This window comes from Oncorhynchus keta, chromosome 4, assembly GCF_023373465.1.
Source record: "Oncorhynchus keta strain PuntledgeMale-10-30-2019 chromosome 4, Oket_V2, whole genome shotgun sequence".
NCBI classification, from domain to species: Eukaryota; Metazoa; Chordata; class Actinopteri; order Salmoniformes; family Salmonidae; genus Oncorhynchus; species Oncorhynchus keta.
Window position 1 is genome coordinate 34,768,631 of NC_068424.1, and position 26,555 is coordinate 34,795,185.

The 26,555-nt window shown below is 43.9% G+C and overlaps 1 pseudogene; it reads left to right on the forward strand.

The window, feature by feature from the left end:
* Positions 1-17,882: 17,882 nt before the first annotated feature.
* Positions 17,883-26,555, forward strand: part of LOC118382956 (DNA (cytosine-5)-methyltransferase 3C-like) — a 29,679-nt pseudogene continuing 21,006 nt past the window's right edge.

Below are 26,555 nucleotides of genomic sequence, written 5' to 3' on the forward strand. Positions count from 1 at the left end.
TGGCCACTTTCGATTTGAAATCCTTTTTGGATAACCCTACGTGGGTGGGTTTTGACAAATGTCGTAGAGTTGATTTAATTACCTTGACTGACCATTATTCAGTATCGATTCCGCAGAGTGTTGTTAAGGCGGAGGTTAAAAAGCTGGTGTTAAATGTATTGTTGGAAGAGCAGGTGCTTGTGTTACCGCTGCCTGAGCCTACTACCCCTGTAGGGGATGCTGCTGCTCCTCTATGCCCGTTGGTGTCTGAGGGCGAGGCTAAAGCTCAAGCCACATTGCCCAATTTTGATCCACTCTCCCCACAGTCAACCGGTGATGTCATGAGGGATGTCCGTTCAATACAGTTTCAACTGGAGGCGGAAGAGAGAGCCCAAATTAGGCAAGAAAATCTCCAGTTGGATATGTGTAAAATTGAGTCAGACAGAGAACAGAGGCAGTTGGAGTTCAAAATGCGCCAGATGGAACTGGAGGCAGAGACAGCGAGGCTAGCCTCCGTTCCGGCTGTGACAATTAGTGAGTCATCCTCACCAGCTGGAGCTTCCAACACGTTTAACATTAGTAGGCAGATTGACTTAGTACCTTTGTTCAGAGAGTCAGAGGTTGACTCCTATTTTTGTGTTTTTGAACGTAAAGCTGCAGCATTGAAATGTCCTGAAGAGGTATGGTGCCTATTACTTCAGTGTAAATTAACTGGTAAAGCCCAAGAGGTTTTGTCAGCGCTACCTCTTGAAGACAGTTTGAATTATGAAGTGGTCAAAGCTACTGTTCCTCGTGCCTATGAGCTTGTGCCTGAGGCATACCGACAGAGATTTAGGTCTCATAGAAAGTATTTTAGTAAGACTTATGTGGAATTTGCTAGAGACAAGGGAAATCTATTTGATAAATGGCATGCTGCTAGTAAGGTAACTGATTTCAACTCTCTCCGGGAGTTAATCTTGTTGGGAGAGTTTAAAAATTGCTTACCCGAACGCATTGTAGTTTACCTAAATGTACATAAAGTATCCTCCCTGTCCGAAGCGTCTGTTGGCAGACAAGTTTGTGTTGAAGGCTCATACTGAGAGTAGAGCCACTGAGTTGCCTACTTGTAGCCCTAGTCGGCCAGTTGTATATCAAGCACGCCAGAAAAATGAGCGTCCCTGTTTCTATTGTCATAAGGTGGGACATATGATTAATGACTGCTTCCTGCTTAAATGCAAACAAGGGATGCCTATTCGTGCCAAGCAGGTGTTGGTCTAATTTGTACGGTTGAGAGGTCTGAAACGAAACAGATGCCTCAGGGTAACCGTAGTTTGAAAGACCCAGTCCCCGACCACAGTTATGAACCATTCATTTTCAAGGGGTTTGTGTCCCTAATGAATGACGACGCGTCTCAGCGTACGGTTAAAATCCTTAGAGACACTGGTGCGGCGCAGTCGTTTATATTGTCTGATGTGTTGCCCTTTTCCGACGATACATACTGTCGTTCCAGTGTGTTAGTTTAGGGTATTGAAATGGGTATTGTCCCAGTGCCATTGCACTTTGTGAAAGTACACTCTGAGTTAATCAGTGGAATATTCAGAGTGGGGGTACGTCCTAAGTTGCCAGTAAAAGGTGTGACCTTTATAATGGGTAACGATATTGCCGGAGGAAAGGTACTACCCGTATTGGAAGTATTGGATAAAGGTGACCACTCTCTCTCCAATGAGCTGGCACAGAGTTATCCACATGTGTTCCCCGCTTGTGCTGTCACTCGTGCTCAGGCACGACAAGAGGGTGACGTGATAGATTTGTCGAACACTGTTCTGTTCAAAGAGGTTGATCAAGAGGATGGGTTGTGTGCTACCTCTGGCATGATCGCCTCTGACAAACAGTCCACAGTTACCAGTCACTCGTGAACAGCTGATTGCTAACCAAAAGGTTGACAACAAGCTTGCTAAATGTTTTTCTAGTGTTGTCTCATTGGAAGAGGTAAAGAAGAAGAACGTGGCTTACTTCATTGATGCTAATCTCCTCATGCGTAAATGGACATCCCATGATGACGCGGGCTGAGATTGGAATGCTGTTTACCAAATAATGATTCCTACAGCCTTTTCACAAAATGTGTTATCCCTTGCTCATGATAACCAGTGGTCTGGTCATTTAGGAATCACAAAAACTTATGATCGGATCCTTCGACATTTTTTTTGGCCAGGTTTAAAACAAGATGTGGCTCAGTTCTGTCGGACATGCCACACATGTCAGATAATAGGAAAACCAAATCAGGTTATTCCTCCCGCTCCTCTTTGTCCAATATCTGTCATAGGTGAACCATTCGAACATGTGGTGGTTGATTGTGTTGGACCGTTACCGAAGACAAAAATCGGGTAACCAGTTTCTGTTAACAATTATGTGTATCACAACAAGATACCCGAAGCTATTCCTCTGAGAAGGATTACTGCTCTGGAAGTGAGTAAGGCCTTAAATTAAATTCTTCACGACATTCGGGTTACCTAAGGTGGTACAAAGTGATCAAGGTACCAATTTCCTATCCAAGCTCTTCAAGCAGGTGTTAAAATCCTTAGCAATTACTCACCGTGTGTCAAGCGCCTATCACCCAGAGTCTCAGGGTGCACTTCAACGTTGGCATCAGACATTGAAGTCTATGCTACGTAAATATTGTTTGGAATCTGAGAAAGATTGGAATGAGGGAGTTCCTTTAGTTTTGTTTGCTGCTCGTGAAACTGTACAGGAGTCCCTAGGGTTCAGCCCGGCTGAACTAGTGTTTGGTCACACAGTGAGAGGACCAATGAAAGTCCTTAACAGTTTTTGTCCCAAGAGTTGTGTACAGGAGATGAGAATGTGTTGGACTATGTTAGTCGCTTTCGTGAGTGCCGACACCAAGCCTGTGCTCTCGCAAAGGAAGCTCTGTCTTCCTCATAGAGGAGTATGAAAAGACACTATGATAAAGAGGCTGTTTCTCATCCACTACAGCCAGGTGACCAAGTACTGGTGTTATTACCTGTTTCAGGATCTTCACTGTCAGCTCCTTTCTCTGGTCCTTATTTCATTGAAAAGAAAATAAGTGAAACTGAATCAAATCAAATCATGTACTTCAAACTCCTGATAGAAATCGCCAATCTCGTGTGTGCCACATTAACATGTTGAAAGCATACCACACCAGACCCATCACACAGTTCAAAAACAGAGGAAGGTACTGCTGTCTCCTCTGCTCTACTGCTATGATAGTGGACTGTCATGATGGTTGGAGATGATGGAGATGGATTGGAGTTGCACAATACTCAGCAGCAGTGCATTAGATTGCCCAACTCAGAATTGCTGGAGTCTCTCCAGTCAGGTCTGGTTCATTTAACCTCTAGCGTCGAGCAATCCCGTATCCGGGAGCGTAATTATAGCCTCAAGCTCATTACCATAACGCAACGTTAACTATTCATGAAAATCGCAAATGAAATGAAAGAAATATATTCACTCACAAGCTTAGCCTATTGTTAAAAACACTGTCATCTCAGATTTTCAAAATATGCTTTTCAACCATAGCTACACAAGCATTCGTGTAAGAGTATTGATAGCTAGCATAGCATTAAGCCTAGCATTCTGCAGGCAACATTTTCACAAAAACAAGAAAAGCATTCAAATAAAATCATTTACCTTTGAAGAACTTCAGATGTTTTCAATGAGGAGACTCAGTTAGATAGCAAATGTTCATTTTTTCCAAAAATATTATTTGTGTAGGAGAAATCGCTCCGTTTTGTTCATCACGTTTGGCTAAGAAAAAAATCTGAAAAATGTCTCTACAACGCCGAACTTTTTACCAAATTAACTCCATAATATCGACAGAAACATGGCAAACGTTGTTTAGAATCAATCCTCAAGGTGTTTTTCACATATCTATTCGATGATAAATCATTCGTGGCAGCTGTGTTCCTCCTCGAAGCAAACGAAAAATACAAGCAGCTGGAGATTACGCAATAATTGCAACGGAGGACACCAAGCGGCCACCTGGTAGATGTAGTCTCTTAAGGTCAATCTTCCAATGATTTGCCTACAAATACGTCACAATGCTGTCGACACCTTGGGGAAACGACAGAAAGTCTAAGCTCATTCGTGACCCATACACAGCCATATAAGGAGACATTGGAACACAGCGCATTCAAAATCTGGGGCACTTCCTGTATGAAATGTCATCTTGGTTTCGCCTGTAGCATTAGTTCTGTGGCACTCACAGACAATATCTTTGCAGTTTTGGAGACGTCAGAGTGTTTTCTTTCCAAAGCTGTCAATTATATGCATAGTCGAGCATCTTTTCGTGACAAAATATCTTGTTTAAAACGGGAACGTTTTTTTATCCATAAATTAAAAGAGCGCCCCCTATATCCAATAAGTTAACGGACGGACAGGCCGACGATATTGTGAGGCTACTACACAGTTTTCCATGTCTCTTTAATGACGTTCCTACTCGCACAAATGTGTTTGAACATGACAATAATGTTGGAAATGCTGCCCCTATCAAGCATCACCCATATCGTGTCAATGCTTCTAAGCGGGAGATAATGAGGGATGAAGTGAGATATTTGTTGGAGAATGACCTGGCTACGCCAAGTTCCAGCCCTTGGAGTTCTCCGTGCATTCTGGTTCCTAAACCTGATGGCAGAGGCACGTCCAGGTTATGTACAGATTAGCGAAAGGTAAATTCTGTCACAATGCCAGATTCGTTCCCGTTACGTAGACTGGACGACTGTATCGACACTGTTGGAGCTGCTAATTATGTAACTAAGTTGGACCTCTTAAAAGGTTACTGGCAGGTTCCGTTAACCTCACGTCCTTCTGAGATGTCTGCCTTTGTGACTCCAGACAACTTCCTACAGTACTCAGTCATGGCTTTTGGGATGCGGATTGCACCAGCCACTTTCCAACGACTGGTTAACTCCGTATTAGCTGGCGTTCCCAATTGTAGTGCATACCTTGATGATCTAGTAATTTATTCGTCTGAGTGGTCAGATCATGTTGACTCTAAGGGTAGTATGTGAACGTTTGGCAGCTGCTTCTCTAACCCTGAACTTGGCAAAGTGCGAGTTTGGGAAGGCTACTGTTATCTATCTCGGTAAAGAGGTCGGCCATGGACAGGTGCGCCCTGTTGATGCCAAGGTCTTGGCTATAACTGCATTCCCCGCACCTACCACCAGACGAGAGCTACGCCGCTTTTTGGGGATGGTTGGCTACTACCGTAGTTTCTGTAAGAACTTCTCTGCAGTAGTTGCTCCATTGACCGATTTGCTCAGTCCGGCAAGATCGTTTGAGTGGTCCCCTGATTGTCAGGTAGCTTTTGAATCTGCTAAAGCACCCCTGTACTTGCTGCTCCGGATTTTGAACAACCGTTTAAACTTGAGGTAGATGCTAGCGCCAGAGGTGCTGGTGCTGCTCTACTGCAGCAGGACAATAGTGGATCATCCCGTTTGTTATTTTTCACGAAAGTTTGTCAGGCAAAACTATGCAACAAATGTCAGGCAAACTATGCAACCATAGAACAAGAAGCTCTTGCTTTGTTATGTCTGCAATACTTTGAAGTATATATTGGTTCCAGTGCCCTACCAGTAATCGTCTATACTGATAATAACCCCTTAGAGTTTCTCCACCGGATGTACAACCACAACCAGCGCCTTATGCGTTGGGTGCTGATTGTACAAAATTATAATTTGGAGATCCGCCACAAAAAGGGTTGTGAAATTGTGTTGGCAGATGCTTTGTCTCGTGTGTAATATAATGATTTTTGTATGTTTTGTAGGTTGACTGTGTTGATCTTGATCTTGTGGGTTTGTTTTGTAAATACTGTGGTCGCAGTCCCCCCTAGGGTTGCTCTTAGGGATAGGTGGGACGCAAATGTCTCAACTGGCCAATTGCCAGGGGAAATGCAGAGCGCCAGATTCAAATAAAATGCTATAAAATTCAAACATTCATTAAATCACACATGTGAGATACTCAATTAAAGCTAAACTCGTTGTGAATACAGCCAACATGTCAGATTTTAAAAATGCTTTTCCGCGAAAGCATAAGAAGCTATTATCTGATAGCCTGCACCATCAGCACAAGCAGTGAACAAAGGAGCTAGCATATTTCAACCCTGCAGGCGCTACACAAAACGCTGAAATAAAATATAAAACATGCATTATGTTTTACGAGCTTCTTTTGTTGGCACTCCAATATGTCCCATAAACATCACAATTGGTCCTTTTGTTTGATTAATTCCGTCCATATATATCCAAAATGTCCATTTATAAAGAGCGTTTGATCCAGAAAAAAACAGCTTACAAAAACGCAACGTCACTACAAAATATTTCAAAAGTTGCCTATAAACTTTGCCAAAATATTTCAAACTACTTTTGTAATACAACGTTAGTTATTTGTAAACGTTAATAATCGATCAAATTGTAGATGGCGCAATCTGTGTTCAATACAGGAAAGAAAACAAACCACTGCTTTTCAATTCTTGCACAACTCACAAAAATGTCCCCAGTTCCGAGTTGGCCTACTTCTTCATTGCACAAAGCAATAACCTCAACTAAATTCCAAAGACTGGTGACATCCAGTGGAAGCGGTAGGAACTGAAAATAGTTCCTATGAAATATCCCTTGGCAAAGACAATTCAGGGAACAGAGATGGGGGAAAAAAATCTGAACAGCTAGTCCTGAACATACGTTCTGTTATACTCACAGACATGATTCAAACAGTTTTAGAAACTTCAGAGTCTTTTCTATCCAAATCTATGAATAATATGCATATCTTATATTCTTGGCATGAGTAGCAGGAAGTTGAAATTGGTCACGCTATTTATCCAAAAGTGAAAATTCTGCCCCCTAGCTTCAAGAGTTTTTAAGGGTGGGAGTGTTACGGATACAGGTATCCTGGGTGTGTGTGTGTGTGTGTGTGTCCTGTGTGTTCTTTTCTCTCCTTCTCTCCTCACAGGTGGCAATCATCAATCCCCAATCAGTCACCAATCAATCAGAAGACACACCTCCTATTTCCATTACCCTATCACATCCCCTTTCCCTTGGTTTAAAAACCCTGTCTTCACTTTTACTTTGTCACTATTATAATTTGCATGAGTTATGTTACGGGTCTCGTTACCATCACCCCTAGACTGCCGGGCCAAAGGGGATTCGTAACAGTGTGCAATAAAAAAAGTGTGTATGTGTGTGTGTGCGAGGCTACAAATTCTAATGATAAAATGAAATCTAGTACTCTGGTACCCTGCAAATAATGAGCATGTCTGTATTTACACCCAGAGTCAAATGTACACCACATGGAGTCTGTCACACATATTGTTAAAGGGAAATTTCACTCTTGCTCTCATGATAAATAGTCATTAACAAAAAAAAAAGTAAAATGTTTGTTTTTCAAAAATGTTTGTCATCATGGCCGTGTGGTTTTCTGTGTCTGTGCTAATTCCAAAGAAGCGTGAACATTTGTTCTCTTTCACCATTTTACTCACTAGAGATTTACCCCAATGCTGCCAGTGGCTTGCAGCTATAATGAATGATGCTTACAGTGACCGATGATTTTCAGAGGGATTTTCAAGCTGAAGAGATGACAGCTGAGAAGTGATGCGAAACCATAGTTTTTTTCCTTTACAACAAAACGGAAGGTTCTTGATTAGAGGTAACATAACGTTAGCTAGCATGCTAGCCTAACTGGACTAGGTAAGTTAGCTAGCTAGCTAGCTATTGTTACAGTCCTGTATTAAACTCTGAAAGCCATCAGCTAAATCATATAGCTAGCTAGCTATCTTCTGGATACACACAGTCAATCAATTTCACCTATGCCATGGTAGTCACTAGTACCTTCAGCAGAGTAAAGACTGGTACCTTCAGCAGAGTAAACATGTTTGTTTGTTCTTTCGACCTTTGACTAACGTTAGCTAACATAAGCTAGCTAACATGATCAAATAAGAGTAGCTTAATCTGGTAGCCATCTATTCCATCCTCGTCTAGAAAACACTGCTACTTAAAATAAAATTGTTGATATAACTAACTCACTCTGTTTGTTGGTAGCAATGATGCATGTGTATAAATAGTCTATGGATGGTTAGTTGGTTCTCAGTTGGTTGGTGCTAAGCTCGCCAGTTTAATAGAGATCAATACAATTAGTGGGGTGGTTGAATTGTGTATTGTTGTGTGTTTTGTTGTAGGTGGTACAGAATATGATTCCACACCAGCATGTGCTTCCAACTCCTTGCTATGTACAAGGTGAAGGTAAGTTTGAAAAAATATTTATAAGCTGATGGCTAAGAGAGCTCAATTTAGAGTCAGCATGGCATAAACATGAATTGGGTAGTTTGTCTGGGTTTGTGTTATGGGGTTACAAGTGGTTAGATGTAGCCTGAGGACCACAGAGTACCTTCTTGACCATGTAATCAATTTAGTCTACCCCTTTTTCTCTTTTGACCCTTTCTCTTTGTAAAACTCAGTTTATCTGGAGTCTTTCCACAGTGTCCTGCTGAAAAATACCCAATATCGGCTGAATTTTGAGTACATGATTATGTGGGAGGGGACACACCTTGCACAACAATAGAGCACAACAAGATTGTGGGATACAAACCAGCAAGGGACACTGAAAGGTATAAAATCAAGACTACAACAGTAATGACACAACCACCTCATTCTTCTCTCTGTAGATTCTCAAAACATAATACGAAGACATGTCTACAAAATGAGGAACGGGGTTTTGGTTGTGCAGCTTAGAGACAGTAAATGTATTGTGTGGGTATTGGAATGATTGAAAGGTACCATTTTTCCTCAATCTCCCATATGCTACAATACATGCTGTGTAAAAACCGCCCTCCAACGACTTCTCAGACCTTCTGCAGCCCCCGAGCCCATTCACTTTGTTGACTGATCTTTCCTCTCAAATGCAGCTCCCAATGTCCTCATTGTTCCTCAATACACTAGTCGGTCTTCAAACACTTAGGTCCCAATCGGTTGAGACCTCTACCAACAAAGGCGTGTTGCCCTACGTCCCTTCTTCAAAAAGTGTAAAATGCTAACACCACAACGATGTCTTTCTAGGAGACACCCAGTATCAGCATATCTTCTGCAAGAGGTCTAAACAGTTGGTGGTTAAGGTCTATGAGCCCTAGACAATTTCTGGCAGAGTCTTATCCAGCTGGCCATACACGCAGACAGGCCAACAACATTGGCCACAAGCACAAAGAGTCTCATCTTCCACAGCCCCCACCATGCCGAACACCATTGCCAGTGTACTGAAGCCAGATAAAGGACTGTGGCTGCCCAATTCTGGTATTTTTTTCACTAATAGTCTTTTGACCAATCGGATTGTAGGCTCGGCCCTAATTTCTGTGTTCTCTGTCACCTGGAGCTGCATAACAAATGGTCCAGGAACAAAGGACAATGCCAAAGGACTAGTAAGCCTTTCCCCCTCTGAGGGGCCAAAATTTCTCTCTGTTACAGTATCCAGAGGACTGACTATTGAATGAGTGACAGAATAATGCTACACTATCCATGTCTGGTATCTATCTGAAACGTGTTCACTGAGGATAACTCTGATTCTATCTATAGGTATGTATAATCTCTGTGGTTACTTGTATCTGAATTCTGAATTACTGTTTGCCAAAAGGCTTTATGGTATTCTCAGGAATCCTGTCTTATTTACATTGGTCTCATCCCCCACACAATCTTTAAATGCTGTGACACCCTGTGGAGATTGGGCCTGGGATTATTTAGGTTACTGTAAACGTGGTATCAATTGATTGATTTTGGGGTTGAAAGGTTACACCTTCAGATGTTATAAATGGAATTAAATGAATTCCTTTATTCTCTTTCTTATCCTGTATCCAGTCCATGGAGGAAGGTTGTATGATCAATTTTAAATTCTTAGGCTTCTAGGCCTCTCAACTATGGAGAGGCGACTTCGGGATGCTGGCCTTCTTGGCAGAGTTGCAAAGAAAAAGCCATATCTAAGACTGACCAACAAAAATAAATTATTAAAATGGGCAAAAGAACACAGCAACTGGACAGAGGAACTCTGCCTCGAAGGCCAGCAGCCAGAAGTCTCCTCTTCACTGTTGAGGCTGGTGTTCTTCTGTAAACAAAATAACATAATGCTAATTGACACAGGAGTAAACACAAAAAGATGCTAATTGAAACAGGAGCAAACACAAAAAGGTGCTAATTGACACAGGTGTAAACACAAAAAGTTGCTAATTGGCACAGGCGAAAACACAAAATGTACTAATTGAAACGGGAGTAAACACAAAAAGGTGCTAATGGGCACAGGAGTAAACAAAAAAAAGGGGCTAATTGACACAGGGGTAAACACAAAGGTGCTAATTGACACAGGGGTAAACATAAAAAGGTGCTAATTGACACAGAAGTAAACACAAAAAGGTATTAATTGACACAGGAGTTAGCACAAAAAGGTACTAATTGACAGACACAGCCCTTTTTGAAAACCTCAGCTCTTCTGAAGCTCAAGAAAATATATAGAGCAGGCCTCCGATTCAGAAGCAATAAAGGTGCTAATTGACACAGGAGTAAACACAAAGGTGCTAATGGGCACAGGAGTAAACACAAAAAGGTGCTAATGGGCACAGGAGTAACCACAAAGGGGTACTAATTGACAGACATCCCTTTTTGTAAACCTCAGCTCTTCTGAAACTCAGGAAAATATATAGAGCAGGCCTCCGATTCAGAAGCAATAATTTCAAGGTAAGCTACACATTTCAAGGTAAGCACAAGGTGCTTTCTCCTATAGAGCTCCATTTTTATGGAATGGTCTACCCATGTGAGATACGCAAACTCAGTCTCAACCTTTAAGTCTTTACTGTAAACTCATCTCTTCAGTGGGTCATATGATTGAGTGTAGTCTGGCCCAGGAGTGTGAAGGTGAACGGAAAGGCTCTGGAGCAACGAACCGCCCTTGTTGTCTCTGCCTGGCCGGTTCCCCTCTTTCCACTGGGGTTCTATGCCTCTAACCCTAATACAGGGGCTGAGTCACTGGTTTACTAGGGCTCTTTCATACCGTCCCTAGGAGGGGTGCGTCACTGATGTGATCTTCCTGTCTGGGTTGGCGCCCCCCCTTGGGTTGTGTCGTGGTGGAGATCTTTGTGGGCTATACTCGGCCTTGTCTCAGGATGGTAAGTTGGTGGTTGAAGATATCCCTCTAGTGGTGTGGGGGCTGTGCTTTGGCAACGTGGGTGGGGTTATATCCTTTCTGTTAGGCCCTGTCATCGGATGGGGCCACAGTGTCTCCTGACCCCTCCTGTCTCAGCCTCCAGTATTTATATATATATAATAATAATATATAATATATATGCCATTTAGCAGACGCTTTTATCCAAAGCGACTTACAGTCATGTGTGCATACATTCTACGTATGGGTGGTCCCGGGGATCGAACCCACTACCCTGGCGTTACAAGCGCCATGCTCTACCATCTGAGCTACAGAAGGACCACATTTATGCTGCAGTAGTTTGTGTCGGGGGCTAGGGTCAGGTTGTTATATCTGGAGTACATCTCCTGTCCTATCCGGTGTCCTGTGTGAATTTAAGTATGCTCTCTAATTCTCTCTTTCTTTCTCTCGCTCAGAGGACCTGAACCCTAGGACCATGCCTCAGGACTACCTGACACGATGACTCCTTGCTGTCCACAGTCCATCTGGCCGTGCTGCTGCTCCAGTTTCAACTGTTCTGCCTGTGATTATTATTATTTGACCATGCTGGTCATTTATGAACATTTTAACATCTTGGCCATGTTCTGTTATCTCCATCCGGCACAGCCAGAAGAGGACTGGCCACCCCACATAGCCTGGTTCCTCGTTAGGTTTCTTCCTAGATTTTGGCCTTTCTAGGGAGTTTTTCCTAGCCACTGTGCTTCTACACCTGCATTGCTTGCTGTTTGGGGTTTTAGGCTGGGTTTCTGTACAGCACTTTGAGATATCAGCTGATGTACGAAGGGCTATATAAATACATTTGATTTGATTTAATTGCTGTTTTCATGTAATATTTCATGTTATATTTATATATATATATGTATATTTATATATATATATGTATGTATGTGTATATATGTATGTATGTGTATATATGTATGTATGTGTATATATGTATGTATGTGTATATATATATATATGTGTACCTTTATTTGACCAGGCAAGTCAGTTAAGAACATATTCTTATTTTCAATGACGGCCTGGGAACAGTGGGTTAACTGCCTGTTCAGGGGCAGAACGACAGATTTGTACCTTGTCAGCTCGGGGTTTGATCTCGCAACCTTCCGGTTACTAGTCCAACGCTCTAACCACTAGGCTACCCTATAAATATAAGTATATATAAATATACATATAATATACATATATATAAATATAAATATACATATAAATATATTTATATATATATATATATTTATATGTATATTTATATGTACCTATATTTATATGTGTATATATATATTGATATTTATGTATATATATATATAAATATATATGTATTTATATATATAAATATATACATATTTATATACATATAAATATAAGTATATATAAATATACATATATATATATATATATAAATATACATAATTATATTTATGTATATATATTTATATTTATATTTACATAAATATATATATACATATAAATATAAGTATATATAAATATACATACTGTTTAAACTAGATGATACACTGTGGACAATTTTCATCAAGTTGCAACCTTGAAATACAGAAATAAACACTTTTCCATGAACAAGGTCTAAATCATGTTTGATGCACTCTAACATTTTTGCAGTACTGTTTAAACTAGATGATACACTGTGGACAATTGTCATCAAGTTGCAACCGTGAAATACAGAAATAAACACTTTTCCATAAACAAGGTCTATATTCATATGTTCATATATATATGTATATTTATATATGTATATTTATATATATATATGTGTATATTTATATTGATATGTATATTTATATTTATGCATGTATATATTTATATATTTATGTACATATGTATATATATATATGTATATGTATATATATATGTATAAATATACATGTGCCATGACTCTCCTTGGGGGAGTATCATAGGTGCCCCCATCTCCCTCTCTCTCTCAATGCTTGCATGAGATGCACGAGATGCTAAGCTAACAAAGGGAAAGCAGCCATTCTGTTCTCCTGTGTCATGTTGAAATTCCTTCGTCAGAAGTCCCGCGCTTCGTACTTCCATTTGATTTCAGCTTTCTGCAATCAGTGACCCCTGGGGGTGAAGAATCGCCAGTACACTATTTTAAATAATTATTTTGGTGACACCCAAACGTGTGTCACATTTAACAAGTGGTTACTTATGATATCTCAAATAATTGGATATCGATGTCCATTCAATTTAATTAACTAAGAAGTTGAAATTGCCAAACAAATCTTTTCAGGTGGATCTTTTAGATAATATCCAAAGTGATTTGTTTCTACAAATGAGACAAATTCAACTTTTCCAAATTGACCTAGATCAACAATATTGTCAGGTTTAATTCCCAAATTGCTTATACAGGTTTGATTTATCATTAACATTGATTAATCAGTCAAATTTGCTTTTGCAAAGCTCATTCAGGGCTACCCAGTAATGAAGGAAGTCCCAGATTGCAGCAATCCCATGTGGCTTTGGCCTGTTCGTTACGTTCCTGCACCCAACCCACACAAAGTGTTAGAGCACAAGGGTAACAAAGGGTTAAAGGGCGATCAAAAGGTAGACCAATATTCTCTAGAAGTTCCACCTCGAGAAGTAAAGCGAGAAATTTTGATAAAAAGGTCAAAGATAACTCACAAGGACCAGATGGGGAATTGCCAGACACCAGGTCCGCAGGAATTAACACCCTTAGCAAAGAAGTTAAAAATCTAATTTCTCCCGCTCTCACTCGAGAGCCTTTTCAGGGCCCACTCGATCAAGAAACAAGCCCACAGACTTTGCCTATAGACTCTAATACAAAGGTTGCGAAGAGAAAAGTCAATAGCTTCACTAAAGCCAAGCCCACCCAAAATCCGAAAAGTCGATCTGCCTTCACCTTGAACAGAAATGGCACATCACGTTGTTGCAAACGACCACTCCACTTTGCGGGGAAAATGTCCACTAAACGTAACTCTAAACGGCCATATCTGGAAACAGTCCTGGTGGACTGCTTAACTTGTCATGCGCTAATTGATTTGGGCGCGACAATATAGCTCATCTCTCAGACATTGTTCAATGGTCTCAAAAGGGCTTTTAAGCAAACTAAACGTTGGTTAAAAATGGAACGATGCAACACTACACTTCGAGGTTTCACTCAGACTACTTAGTCTCTCACATTGAGAGTCGTGCTGAAACTACTCTTCCAGGACGTATCACTTGATGGATCAGTAACTCCCACTGACAGATTGGAAAACAAACCATGTATAATCACAGGTCACAGTGCCTTCTCCACTGACAACACTGTCTTCTCCTAATGCTAGCTGCAACGCAGTCAAATACCCATGAGGGGTATCTGTCGAAAGCACCCCTTGGGAAAAAGAAGTTTCGAAACCTCTTGGTGCAGAATCCGATCCAAGGAGATATTACGATATCTCCACACATTCCATCAGCAAACCTGATTGACCATTATTTTCATGATTTCGAGCCAGCAGTCTCTGTGAATTATCAACTTCCCTCCTCCTTGATGTCTTGCAATACTGTATATATTTTGTTTATGCTTTTCTTTTTCGTTTCAGTTCCTTTGACACTCAGGAAATGATAAAGCCATAAACAAAGTCTGCATACAACCATCACTTAGTGCCACAACACCGCTCATTTGGGAATACATTTAATTATATATTTTGTGAGTGTGTGTGCGTTGTTAACATCTGCCTAAGTTACTGCCATATCTTCCAGTCTGGACGACCAGACAACGGGTCCGGAACGGCGACCCCAACCAGGACATACTCTGGCCATTCCTGTGGTACTTTGCAGCTTCCAGAAAACCTACCAAGGTAAACCACCAGAGGGGGACCGCAACGATGATCACCAACTAGACATCCACTGCCCATACTTGTGGTTGACTGCTCCGCTTTCAGAGAGCTGACCAAAGTCAACTACCAGAGGAGGACCGCAACGATGATCCACAACCTGGACATCACCGTGGAAATGTTTATGTTGGTTGGCAACTTGCAGTATAATCACAAGATTCAACCACCAGGGGGGGACTGTCATTTCTGTCTCTCTCTCTCTCGCTCCACAGTTTTATGACTTAACGACAGGTCATAAATTCCTGGAAGGGATCCTCTCCCGCTTTGGACATGCAGTATTGAGGGAGAGAGAACAAAGAGCTTCTCTTGTCAAAACTCCTTATCCCCAAAATTGGAGAATTAAACAATATTTATATTTTTGAGAATGTGGGAACGGTCTGTGGTTATTTAAAGAACAATCCTGTCGAAGTTGTTTCATTTTGTGACATCAGGAAGGACAGTAGCACAGAATAACTGTATCTTTGAAAGTGTACATTTCTCAGTTATTAGTTTTCTACCTGAATGTTGTGTAAAATATATGAAACTATTTGTGAGAAGATGTTATGTTGGCCTTCTAAACAAGATACATGTTTAGTTATAAAGTTGTAAATAGTCAGTGGCCACACACCCGTGAGCCTAGGCATTACGTCGGCGTCATGGAACCGCCCCTTCTTCCACAGAGTATGAAACGCACTCCTGACGAAATTCACATCACAGAAAAAACATTGTAGACCACCACAAGTCTGGTTCATCATTGGGAGCATTGGGAGCAAATCCAAACACCTGATAGTGCCACGTTCATCTGTACAAACAATAGTATGCAAGTATAAACACCATGGGACCAAGCAGCCGTCATACTGCTCAGGAAGGAGACACGTTCTGTCTCCTAGAGATGAACGTACTTTGGTGCGAAAAGTGCAAATCAGTCCCAGAACAACAGCAAAGGACCTTGTGAAGATGCTGGAGGAAATGGGTACAAACGTATCTATATCCACAGTGAAACGAGTCCTGTATCGACATAACCTGAAACGCTGCTCAGCAAGGAAGAAGCCACTGCTCCAAAACCGCCATAAAAAAAGCCAGACTATGGATCACAACTGCACATGGGGACAAAGATCATACTTTTTGGAGAAATGTCCTCTGGTCTGATGAAACAAAAATAGAACTGTTTGGCCAGAATGACCATCGTTATGTTTGGAGGAAAAAGGGGGAGGCTTGCAAGCCGAAGAAGACCATCCCAACTGTGAAGCACGGGGGTGGCAGCATCATGTTGTGGGGGTGCTTTGCTGTTGTGGCACCTCCAACTTCTGAGCCACTGGAATTATGATACAGTGAATTATAAGTGAAATAATCTGTCTGTAAACAGTTGTACAAAGAAATGTCCTAACCGACTTGCCAAAACTATAGTTTGTTAACAAGAAATTTGTGGAGTGGTTGAAAAACGAGTCTTAATGACTCCAGTGTATGTAAACTTCCGACTTCAACTGTATCTATTAGCACTTCACTTTGCCAAGCAGTGAGCCTGCACGAGGTGAGATGTAAGATTTGTGTTTCTTTGTGCAATTTCCAGCTATGAAACAAAACAGCAGAAATACTTTGAAAACAGCTACTGCAGAATTTTCTTACTTGACTTTTGACCATTTTTATTTGCAAATGTGAATGTAATTGATGTTCTTACCCACCAATACCTACATCAACCTACATTTGTTGGATGGTGGGTGTTAATTTCATTCCCTGGATGCCCGGCCTACTCCACTAGATCTTCTCACCAATGCTGCACATCTCTGGTCTCACCTGAGTTGAGTCGCCCCAGCCAGAAGGCACCAGCTATCTCTGCTAGACCATATCGCCACTCCCAAGTGGCTGCCTACAGCGACAACAAGGCCAAGCCATAAGCAATCCCTTTTCACCGGGGACATCCGAAAGCCATACTTTTTTCATTCTACACCGGGTCCTTTGGCGGAGAGGGCCCCACTAGCACGTTCACCACCCACCAACAACAAACACCAGACTGCCGACGATGATGTTACGCCCCCATAATCCCATTCGCTGTGATATTACTTACCGGTCTCAAGATGGCAGAGCGCCTGCTCCCCCAGCTCCCGCTACTGGCCCATTGATGTAGGTTCATGTCCTGCCACTTCCTGCTCCCCCTGCTGGCCAGGAACTCGCCGACAACACATTTGTGTCTATGTTTTCCCCATCCCTGCTCCCTCTCCATGTTATCTTCTCTGTTGTCCATGTTCTTATCCCTGTGCCTGAAGACCGACCACAAACAAATAGTCCCTCCTCCAATTATCCCATCTATCAATCTTCTTTCTAATATAATGGGTACAACAGCACCCCCCCCCTCTCCATCTCCTGCCTCATCACAGCTATGGATTGCTGCTCTCTGCTCCAAAGCCCTCCATTTCCCCCTGCCGGAAGGCCACTCTAACCCTCTTTTTATCTGAACACAAGTACTCTTCCCATATCCCCTGTCTCCCTCCTCGACACAGTCTTCTGGCGGTGCTCCCTCTGCTGGCCCGGAGGTCCTTTCCTGCTGCCTCATCTGGCTCTTCTCCCCCTGCTGGCCCCGAGGTCCGTTCGTGTTGCCTCTTCAACCACTGTCCCACTTGCTGGCCCGGTTGTAACAGGCATCTTGTCCTCGTGCCCGCAGGCCACAATTCCATCCCTCTTCACCCCCATCACCTGTGCTCCACCGACAGATCTTACAGGACTCAGCCGCAAGAGCCTTCGACCTGGCCACGTGAGTCTTCGTTCTAGCCTTCGACCCGGCCTCATCAGACTTCGACCCGGCCTCATCAGACTTCGACCCGCCTTCGACACAGTCTCGTCCACCTCCCAACTTCTTCCTCATTATTCACTGAAGCCTGTTGACCCAGTTCACATAAAATGAGCGACGACGTGTCTCTCCATTCCACCACCACCATCCCTCAGCCTTCGGACGGTCTCATACCGACAGTACGGATTTTTGGGGTACGGATTTTTGATCTTCAGCAACAATACCTCCCGGATCCCTACCTACCTCCACCACATGAGCACCGGTCTACTGTACCGTCTCCCAGCAATCTTATGCCTTGGCCTGGTTCACAAGCAACCTAAATGTTCTACATACTGAACATCCACATTATTGATCAAAAGTCTCCATGCCACCTTTCTCCACCCAACGAAATACAACTCAAGTCACCTTCAAGGAACCATCTAGCCTATATGGTCTATGTGTTCAAACTCACCAGCTGAAGAAGAATGGGTTCCCCGGTCAATCGAAGTGTGTCTCAAAGTTTCTTCCTTACAGCGAGTTTTTACTTGTCATGCTGTCTCTCCAGAATTCCTCCTTCAAGTCATGTTCCTCACAAGCTTTCTTCCTTCCAGGGAGTTTTCCATGGTCATACTGACTCCACGTTCTCCCCTGTCACATTTAGTTCTTTAATAGGTTTCTCCCTTCTAGGGAGTTTTTCTTGCCAAGGGAAGCTATCTGGCATCACCCTCATTGAGTCTAGTTACTTAAAAGTTTCTTCCTTCCAGGGAGTTTCCTGGCTAATGCTGGTTCTCTATCTCTACAGAATCGCTTCCTACCAAACTACAACTGATACTGAATTATCACCACTTCCAACTCATTCGATTCTTCCCGTCACCCTGGCATCTTTGACATCATCATCCAATCTCAAGACTCTCTTATCTTCACCTTCAAATGAATCAAGAGCAGCTCGCCAAATCCACCCGGTCTTTCTGTATCGCCTCCCATCCTTCATCAGCCTCTACGAACCTCTAACTACCTCATCAACCTCCAGCTATCACAGAATGCAGCCCCTCTTCATCACAGAAACTGGTCACGTAACCTACTGCCAATGGTTCCATCTTCATCTTCACCATACCCTCACCAAATCCGCCAATAGCTGTCTGATCACTCAGCTAATCTCCCAGGCCGCTGGTCCTGCCAGGCTTACCGCAGCGACATCTGATCAAACCCACAAGATCTCCTTCAAGCCCACACTACCCTCTGTTCTGGAATTATCATCCGGTAGTCCTGACTATTTGTGGTCTGCACTGCACAATCAGTTGCCTCAAATAGGACTCCTTCACCAAACACCCAGAGTCATTCTCCACCTGATCCTGTCACTCCACCATGACCTGAATCACTGTGCCACTCCAACATCAAGAGCAGCCCTCTCCTCCAGAACTTCAGACAATCACATCCCTCCACCAATGAGCACCCACTCTTTGTTGTCCTACTAACAACCATGTCCTCCACCAAGAGCACCACGCTTTTCATAAACTACACCACTCCACCAAGAGCGCATGCTCTTCATCGTCCTATGGACAACCACGCCCTTCTACCAAGAACTTCCACTCTTCATAGTCTTACGGACGATCACGCCCCTCCACCAAGAGCACCCGCTCTTCATCATCCTTCGGACAACCGCACCCCTTCACCTAGTGAACTGACAGTTAATACAGTTATTTTATTCTGATCATAGAACTCTGAACACTTCAGTGTATCTTACCTGGTAAAATAAGGCTATTATAAAAATGTAATAAGAAATCTACATCTTGACTACTACTACTGTGTCCATATGGCCTATTCCTATACTATATTCAAACACCAGTAAGCAAGGAAAAGTTTGGCACAACAACACAATTTATGTCAGTAGAAAACTACTGTAACTAACCAGCAAACTACTACACCTAGCCAGCAAGCTAGCTAGCAAAGCTATTGGAATGCAAACGGGTTAATAAAACCATTCATATAACTCTAACATAACACATTTATTTTCTTCTAAATATTAGTTAGCTGGCTAGCATTTATAAGGCCAGCAAATAATGTCTCACATGCTAGGTATGTATGTCTTCCAACTTACGAAAAGGTGCCTCTCGCTTTCAAATCAAAGTTTTTCGAGAGGCTTGTGGGTAGAATGTTGATGATGTTGCCCACTGTATGCGCTTTCAGTACCTTGATTGATCCATTCAATATATTTTCAATTGGCGCTGATGAAAACGTAATCTAAAGTGCATTATATTGGCTTGAAAAGGTGGTGAATGCATATTCAATAGGAGTGTGTGCATTCATTTAGTTATTGAGCTTGTTTTAGGTGATTTCATGGGACTACAGATGACAAACAATGTATTTCCCTTCCATTTGGGACATTTATTGTACTGAACAACAACATTTGCCTTGAAGTAGCTTAGTTTATAAAAGTCTGCGCTCTCTCTTCAGCCAGTAATGACATCATTCACGAGGCAAGAGGGAGGCAGCCCAGAGTCAATTTTGCTGAGGCAATAGATCATCTTTGGGAGAGACGTGAGTGATTGACTGATTAAGTGAATGAATAAAGTTTAGGTGGAAATCAGCTTTGAAGTCAGCATATATATATACCAGATTTTAGCCAGCATTGGTAGGCATTTTTGACAAACTTTGCTTGCGATGGCAAAAATGCTATCTGTTTAAAGTAAATTTGAAGACATAATGACAGCAAAATTGATTCCTACTAATTATTTAGCTGTGTTTCAAGGTAGAGAAATACATGGCCTCAGAGATTTGTGAGCAGTCCATCGCAGTCTCCATGATCAACCATGACGGTAAAATGATTAATGTGGCAGACATGCGACTGATCACCAAAGCACACATGCAGAAATGGTGTAGGTTTGATCTGCTCATTGGTGGGAGCCCAAACAATGACCTGTCCATTGCGAATCCATTGCGGAAGGGATTGTTTGAAGGGACGGGACAGCTGTTTGTTTTGTACTATTGGCTGCTGCACATCATGAAGCCGAAGGAGGAGGACCTGCGGCTGTTCATCTGGCTCTTTGAGAACACAGAGTTCACGAAGAACCATGTTAAGGCCGACTTCTGCCGCTTCTTAGAGTGTAACCCAGTTGTGGTGGATGCAGTGAAAGTGAGCCAATAGAGCATGCTACTTCTGGGGGAACATCCTTTAGATCAATAGGCCCATCAAAAAGGATTGCAACCTTCAGGATTGCATAGGGATTAGAAGAGTAGCTAAATTCTCCAATGTTTGGACAGTCAACACAAACCAAAACTCAGTCAAGCAGAGCTCCTTGTCTCAGAGAAAGGCTTGGATGACAATTTGTGGATTACAGAATTAGATAAGATTTTACATTTACCAAAACACTACACGGACGTGAAGAACATGAATCTCCAGCAAAGGCAGAAGGGGCTAGGGAAATCCTGTGTTTCACCACCTCTTTGCTTCTATTTATCCTACAAACAGCTTTCCCCCTTCCCTTCCCAGCCACCAAGAAGTTTAGCAACAGCCACAGAAATGGCTAAAAAAAAAAATGGTTTTGAGTGTGCAGGTCACCACATCGCTGCAAGCAGGAGTGAGTCCCGTTGTCGTCCATACATGTATAGTTCTTGCTCGCTCTCTCTCTCTCTCTCTCTCTCTCTCTCTCTCTCTCTCTCTCTCTCTCTCTCTCTCTCTCTCTCTCTCTCTCTCTCTCTCTCTCTCTCTCTCTCTCTCTCTCTCTCTCTCTCTCTCTCTCTCTCTCTCTCTCTCTCTCTCTCTCTCTCTCTCTCTCTCTCTATATATATATATATATATAATATATAGAGAGAGAGTGTGTACAGTATATCACAAAAGTGAGTACACCCCTCACATTTTTGTAAATATTTGAGTATATCTTTTCATGTGACAACACTGAAGAAATGACACTTTGCTACAATGTAAAGTAGTGAGTGTACAGCTTGTATAAAGTAGTGAGTGTACAGCTTGTATTGCTGTCCCCTCAAAATAACTCAACACACAGCCATTAATGTCTAAACCTCTGTCAACAAAAGTGAGTACACCCCTAAGTGAAAATTTCCAAATTGGGCCCAAAGTGTCAATATTCTGTGTGGCCACCATCATTTTCCAGAACTGCCTTAACCCTCTTGGGCATGGAGTTCACCAGAGCTTCACAGGTTGCCACTGGAGTCCTCTTCCACTCCTCCATGACGACATCACGGAGCTGGTGGATGTTAGAGACCTTGCACTCCTCCACCTTCCGTTTCAGGATGCCCCACAGATGCTCAATAGGGTTTAGGTCTGGAGACATGCTTGGCCAGTCCATCACCTTTACCCTCAGCTTCTTTAGCAAGGCAGTGGTCGTCTTGGAGGTGTGTTTGGGGTCGTTATCATGTTGGAATACTGCCCTGCGGCCCAGTCTCCGAAGGGAGGGGATCATGCTCTGCTTCAGTATGTCACAGTACATGTTGGCATTCATGGTTCCCTCAATGAACTGTAGCTCCCCAGTGCCGGCAGAACTCATGCAGCCCCAGACCATGACACTCCCACTACCATGCTTGACTGTAGGCAAGACACACTTGTCTTTGTACTCCTCACCTGGTTGCCGCCACACACACTTGACACCATCTGAACCATATAAGTTTATCTTGGTCTCATCAGACCACAGGACATGGTTCCAGTAATCCATGTCCTTAGTCTGCTTGTCTTCAGCAAACTGTTTGCGTTCTTTCTTGTGCATCATCTTCAGAAGAGGCTTCCTTCTGGGACGACAGCCATGCAGACCAATTTGATGCAGTGTATGGCGTATGGTCTGAGCACTGACAAGTGGACCTCCCCACCCCTTCAACCTCTGCAGCAATGCTGGCAGCACTCATACATCTATTTCACAAAGACAACCTCTGGATATGACGCTGAGCACGTGCAATTAACTTCTTTGGTCGACCATGGCGAGGCCTGTTCTGAGTGGAACCTATCCAGTTAAACTGCTGTATGGTCTTGGCCACCGTGCTGCAGCTCAGTTTCAGGGTCTTGGCAATCTTCTTATAGCCCAGGCCATCTTTATGTATAGCAACAATTATTTTTTTCAGATCCTCAGAGAGTTCTTTGACATGAGGTGCCATGTTGAAATTCCAGTGACCAGTCAGTATGAGGGAGTGTGAGAGCGATGACACCAAATTTAACACACCTGCTTCCCGTTCACACCTGAGACCTTGTAACATTAACGAGTCACATGACATCGGGGAGGGAAAATGGCTAATTGGGCCCAATTTGGACATTTTCACTTAGGGGTGTACTCACTTTTGTGACCAGCGGTTTAGACATTAACGGCTGTGTGTTGAGTTATTTTGAGGGGACAGCAAATGTACACTGTTATACAAGCTGTACACTCACTACTTCAGTGTTGTCACATGAAAAGATATACTGAAATATTTACAAAAATGTGAGGGGTGCACTGCCAACAAGGCAGAGTTCATCTCAGCCTATGCCTCCCTCCAGTCCCTCGACTTCTTGGCACTGACGGAAACATGGACCACCACAGATAACACTGCTACTCCTACTGCTCTCTCTTCGTCCGCCCACGTGTTCTCGCACACCCCAGAGCTTCTGGTCAGCAGGGTGGTGGCACCGGGATCCTCATCTCTCCCAAGTGGTCATTCTCTCTTTCTCCCCTTACCCATCTGTCTATCGCCTCCTTTGAATTCCATGCTGTCACAGTTACCAGCCCTTTCAAGCTTAACATCCTTATCATTTATCGCCCTCCAGGTTCCCTCGGAGAGTTCATCAATGAGCTTGATGCCTTGATAAGCTCCTTTCCTGAGGACGGCTCACCTCTCACAGTTCTGGGCGACTTTAACCTCCCCACGTCTACCTTTGACTCATTCCTCTCTGCCTCCTTCTTTCCACTCCTCTCCTCTTTTGACCTCACCCTCTCACCTTCCCCCTACTCACAAGGCAGGCAATACGCTCGACCTCATCTTTACTAGATGCTGTTCTTCCACTAACCTCATTGCAACTCCCCTCCAAGTCTCCGACCACTACCTTGTATCCTTTTCCCTCTCGCTCTCATCCAACACTTCCCACACTGCCCCTACTCGGATGGTATCGCGCCGTCCCAACCTTCGCTCTCTCTCCCCCGCTACTCTCTCCTCTTCCATCCTATCATCTCTTCCCTCTGCTCAAACCTTCTCCAACCTATCTCCTGATTCTGCCTCCTCAACCCTCCTCTCCTCCCTTTCTGCATCCTTCGACTCTCTATGTCCCCTATCCTCCAGGCCGGCTCGGTCCTCCCCTCCCGCTCCGTGGCTCGACGACTCATTGCGAGCTCACAGAACAGGGCTCCGGGCAGCCGAGCGGAAATGGAGGAAAACTCGCCTCCCTGCGGACCTGGCATCCTTTCACTCCCTCCTCTCTACATTTTCCTCCTCTGTCTCTGCTGCTAAAGCCACTTTCTACCACTCTAAATTCCAAGCATCTGCCTCTAACCCTAGGAAGCTCTTTGCCACCTTCTCCTCCCTCCTGAATCCTCCTCCCCTCCCCCCTCCTCCCTCTCTGCAGATGACTTCGTCAACCATTTTGAAAAGAAGGTCGACGACATCCGATCCTCGTTTGCTAAGTCAAACGACACCGCTGGTTCTGCTCACACTGCCCTACCCTGTGCTCTGACCTCTTTCTCCCCTCTCTCTCCAGATGAAATCTCGCGTCTTGTGACGGCCGGCCGCCCAACAACCTGCCCGCTTGACCCTATCCCCTCCTCTCTTCTCCAGACCATTTCCGGAGACCTTCTCCCTTACCTCACCTCGCTCATCAACTCATCCCTGACCGCTGGCTACGTCCCTTCCGTCTTCAAGAGAGCGAGAGTTGCACCCCTTCTGAAAAAACCTACACTCGATCCCTCCGATGTCAACAACTACAGACCAGTATCCCTTCTTTCTTTTCTCTCCAAAACTCTTGAACGTGCCGTCCTTGGCCAGCTCTCCCGCTATCTCTCAGAATGACCTTCTTGATCCAAATCAGTCAGGTTTCAAGACTAGTCATTCAACTGAGACTGCTCTTCTCTGTATCACGGAGGCGCTCCGCACCGCTAAAGCTAACTCTCTCTCCTCTGCTCTCATCCTTCTAGACCTATCGGCTGCCTTCGATACTGTGAACCATCAGATCCTCCTCTCCACCCTCTCCGAGTTGGGCATCTCCGGCGCGGCCCACGCTTGGATTGCGTCCTACCTGACAGGTCGCTCCTACCAGGTGGTGTGGCGAGAATCTGTCTCCTCACCACGCGCTCTCACCACTGGTGTCCCCCAGGGCTCTGTTCTAGGCCCTCTCCTATTCTCGCTATACACCCAGTCACTTGGCTCTGTCATAACCTCACATGGTCTCTCCTATCATTTCTATGCAGACGACACACAATTAATCTTCTCCTTTCCCCCTTCTGATGACCAGGTGGCGAATCGCATCTCTGCATGTCTGGCAGACATATCAGTGTGGATGACGGATCACCACCTCAAGCTGAACCTCGGCAAGACGGAGCTGCTCTTCCTCCCGAGGAAGGACTGCCCGTTCCATGATCTCGCCATCACGGTTGACAACTCCATTGTGTCCTCCTCCCAGAGCGCTAAGAACCTTGGCGTGATCCTGGACAACACCCTGTCGTTCTCAACTAACATCAAGGCGGTGGCCCGTTCCTGTAGGTTCATGCTCTACAACATCCGCAGAGTACGACCCTGCCTCACACAGGAAGTGGCGCAGGTCCTAATCCAGGCACTTGTCATCTCCCGTCTGGATTACTGCAACTCGCTGTTGGCTGGGCTCCCTGCCTGTGCCATTAAACCCCTACAACTCATCCAGAACGCCGCAGCCCGTCTGGTGTTCAACCTTCCCAAGTTCTCTCACGTCACCCCGCTCCTCCGTTCTCTCCACTGACTTCCAGTTGAAGCTCGCATCCGCTACAAGACCATGGTGCTTGCCTACGGAGCTGTGAGGGGAACGGCACCTCAGTACCTCCAGGCTCTGATCAGGCCCTACACCCAAACAAGGGCACTGCGTTCATCCACCTCTGGCCTGCTCGCCTCCCTACCACTGAGGAAGTACAGTTCCTGCTCAGCCCAGTCAAAACTGTTCGCTGCTCTGGCCCCCAATGGTGGAACAAACTCCCTCACGACGCCAGGACAGCGGAGTCAATCACCACCTTCCGGAGACACCTGAAACCCCACCTCTTTAAGGAATACCTAGGATAGGATAAAGTAATCCTTCTCACCCCCCTTAAAAGATTTAGATGCACTATTGTAAAGTGGCTGTTCCACTGGATGTCATAAGGTGAATGCACCAATTTGTAAGTCGCTCTGGATAAGAGCATCTGCTAAATGACTTAAATGTAAATGTAACAGCAAGGACTTCAGTTATAACTTCGGTCGTCAAGCCCAACAAAAATGGATGGCCACTGGCCAGACTATAGTATTTATACCCTGTCTGCAGGGTCCCGATGAACATTTCTCCAATCACAGGGAATCTGAATAGACTCAAAAAGGACGGAAACCTTTTGTTACAGCCTGCAAAGTGTAAGCACTTTCCTTGAGTACTCTACGGCCCCCCGATAATTTCCTGACACGTTTTGGGAGAACATTTTGGGAGTGCTCTGCTCATATGTCCCAGATTAATATGGTTTCAACCAATTAGCTACTCGAAAGGATTAACTTCCATTCTCTTATATTGGACAGGCATCATTTCACATTTGAACAAATAAACAGATAAACTCGAACAAGTATGATTACGCATGCACATATTTTGCCGGTCTGTTCCGGTAGAGTCTAACAGCATATTTATCGCA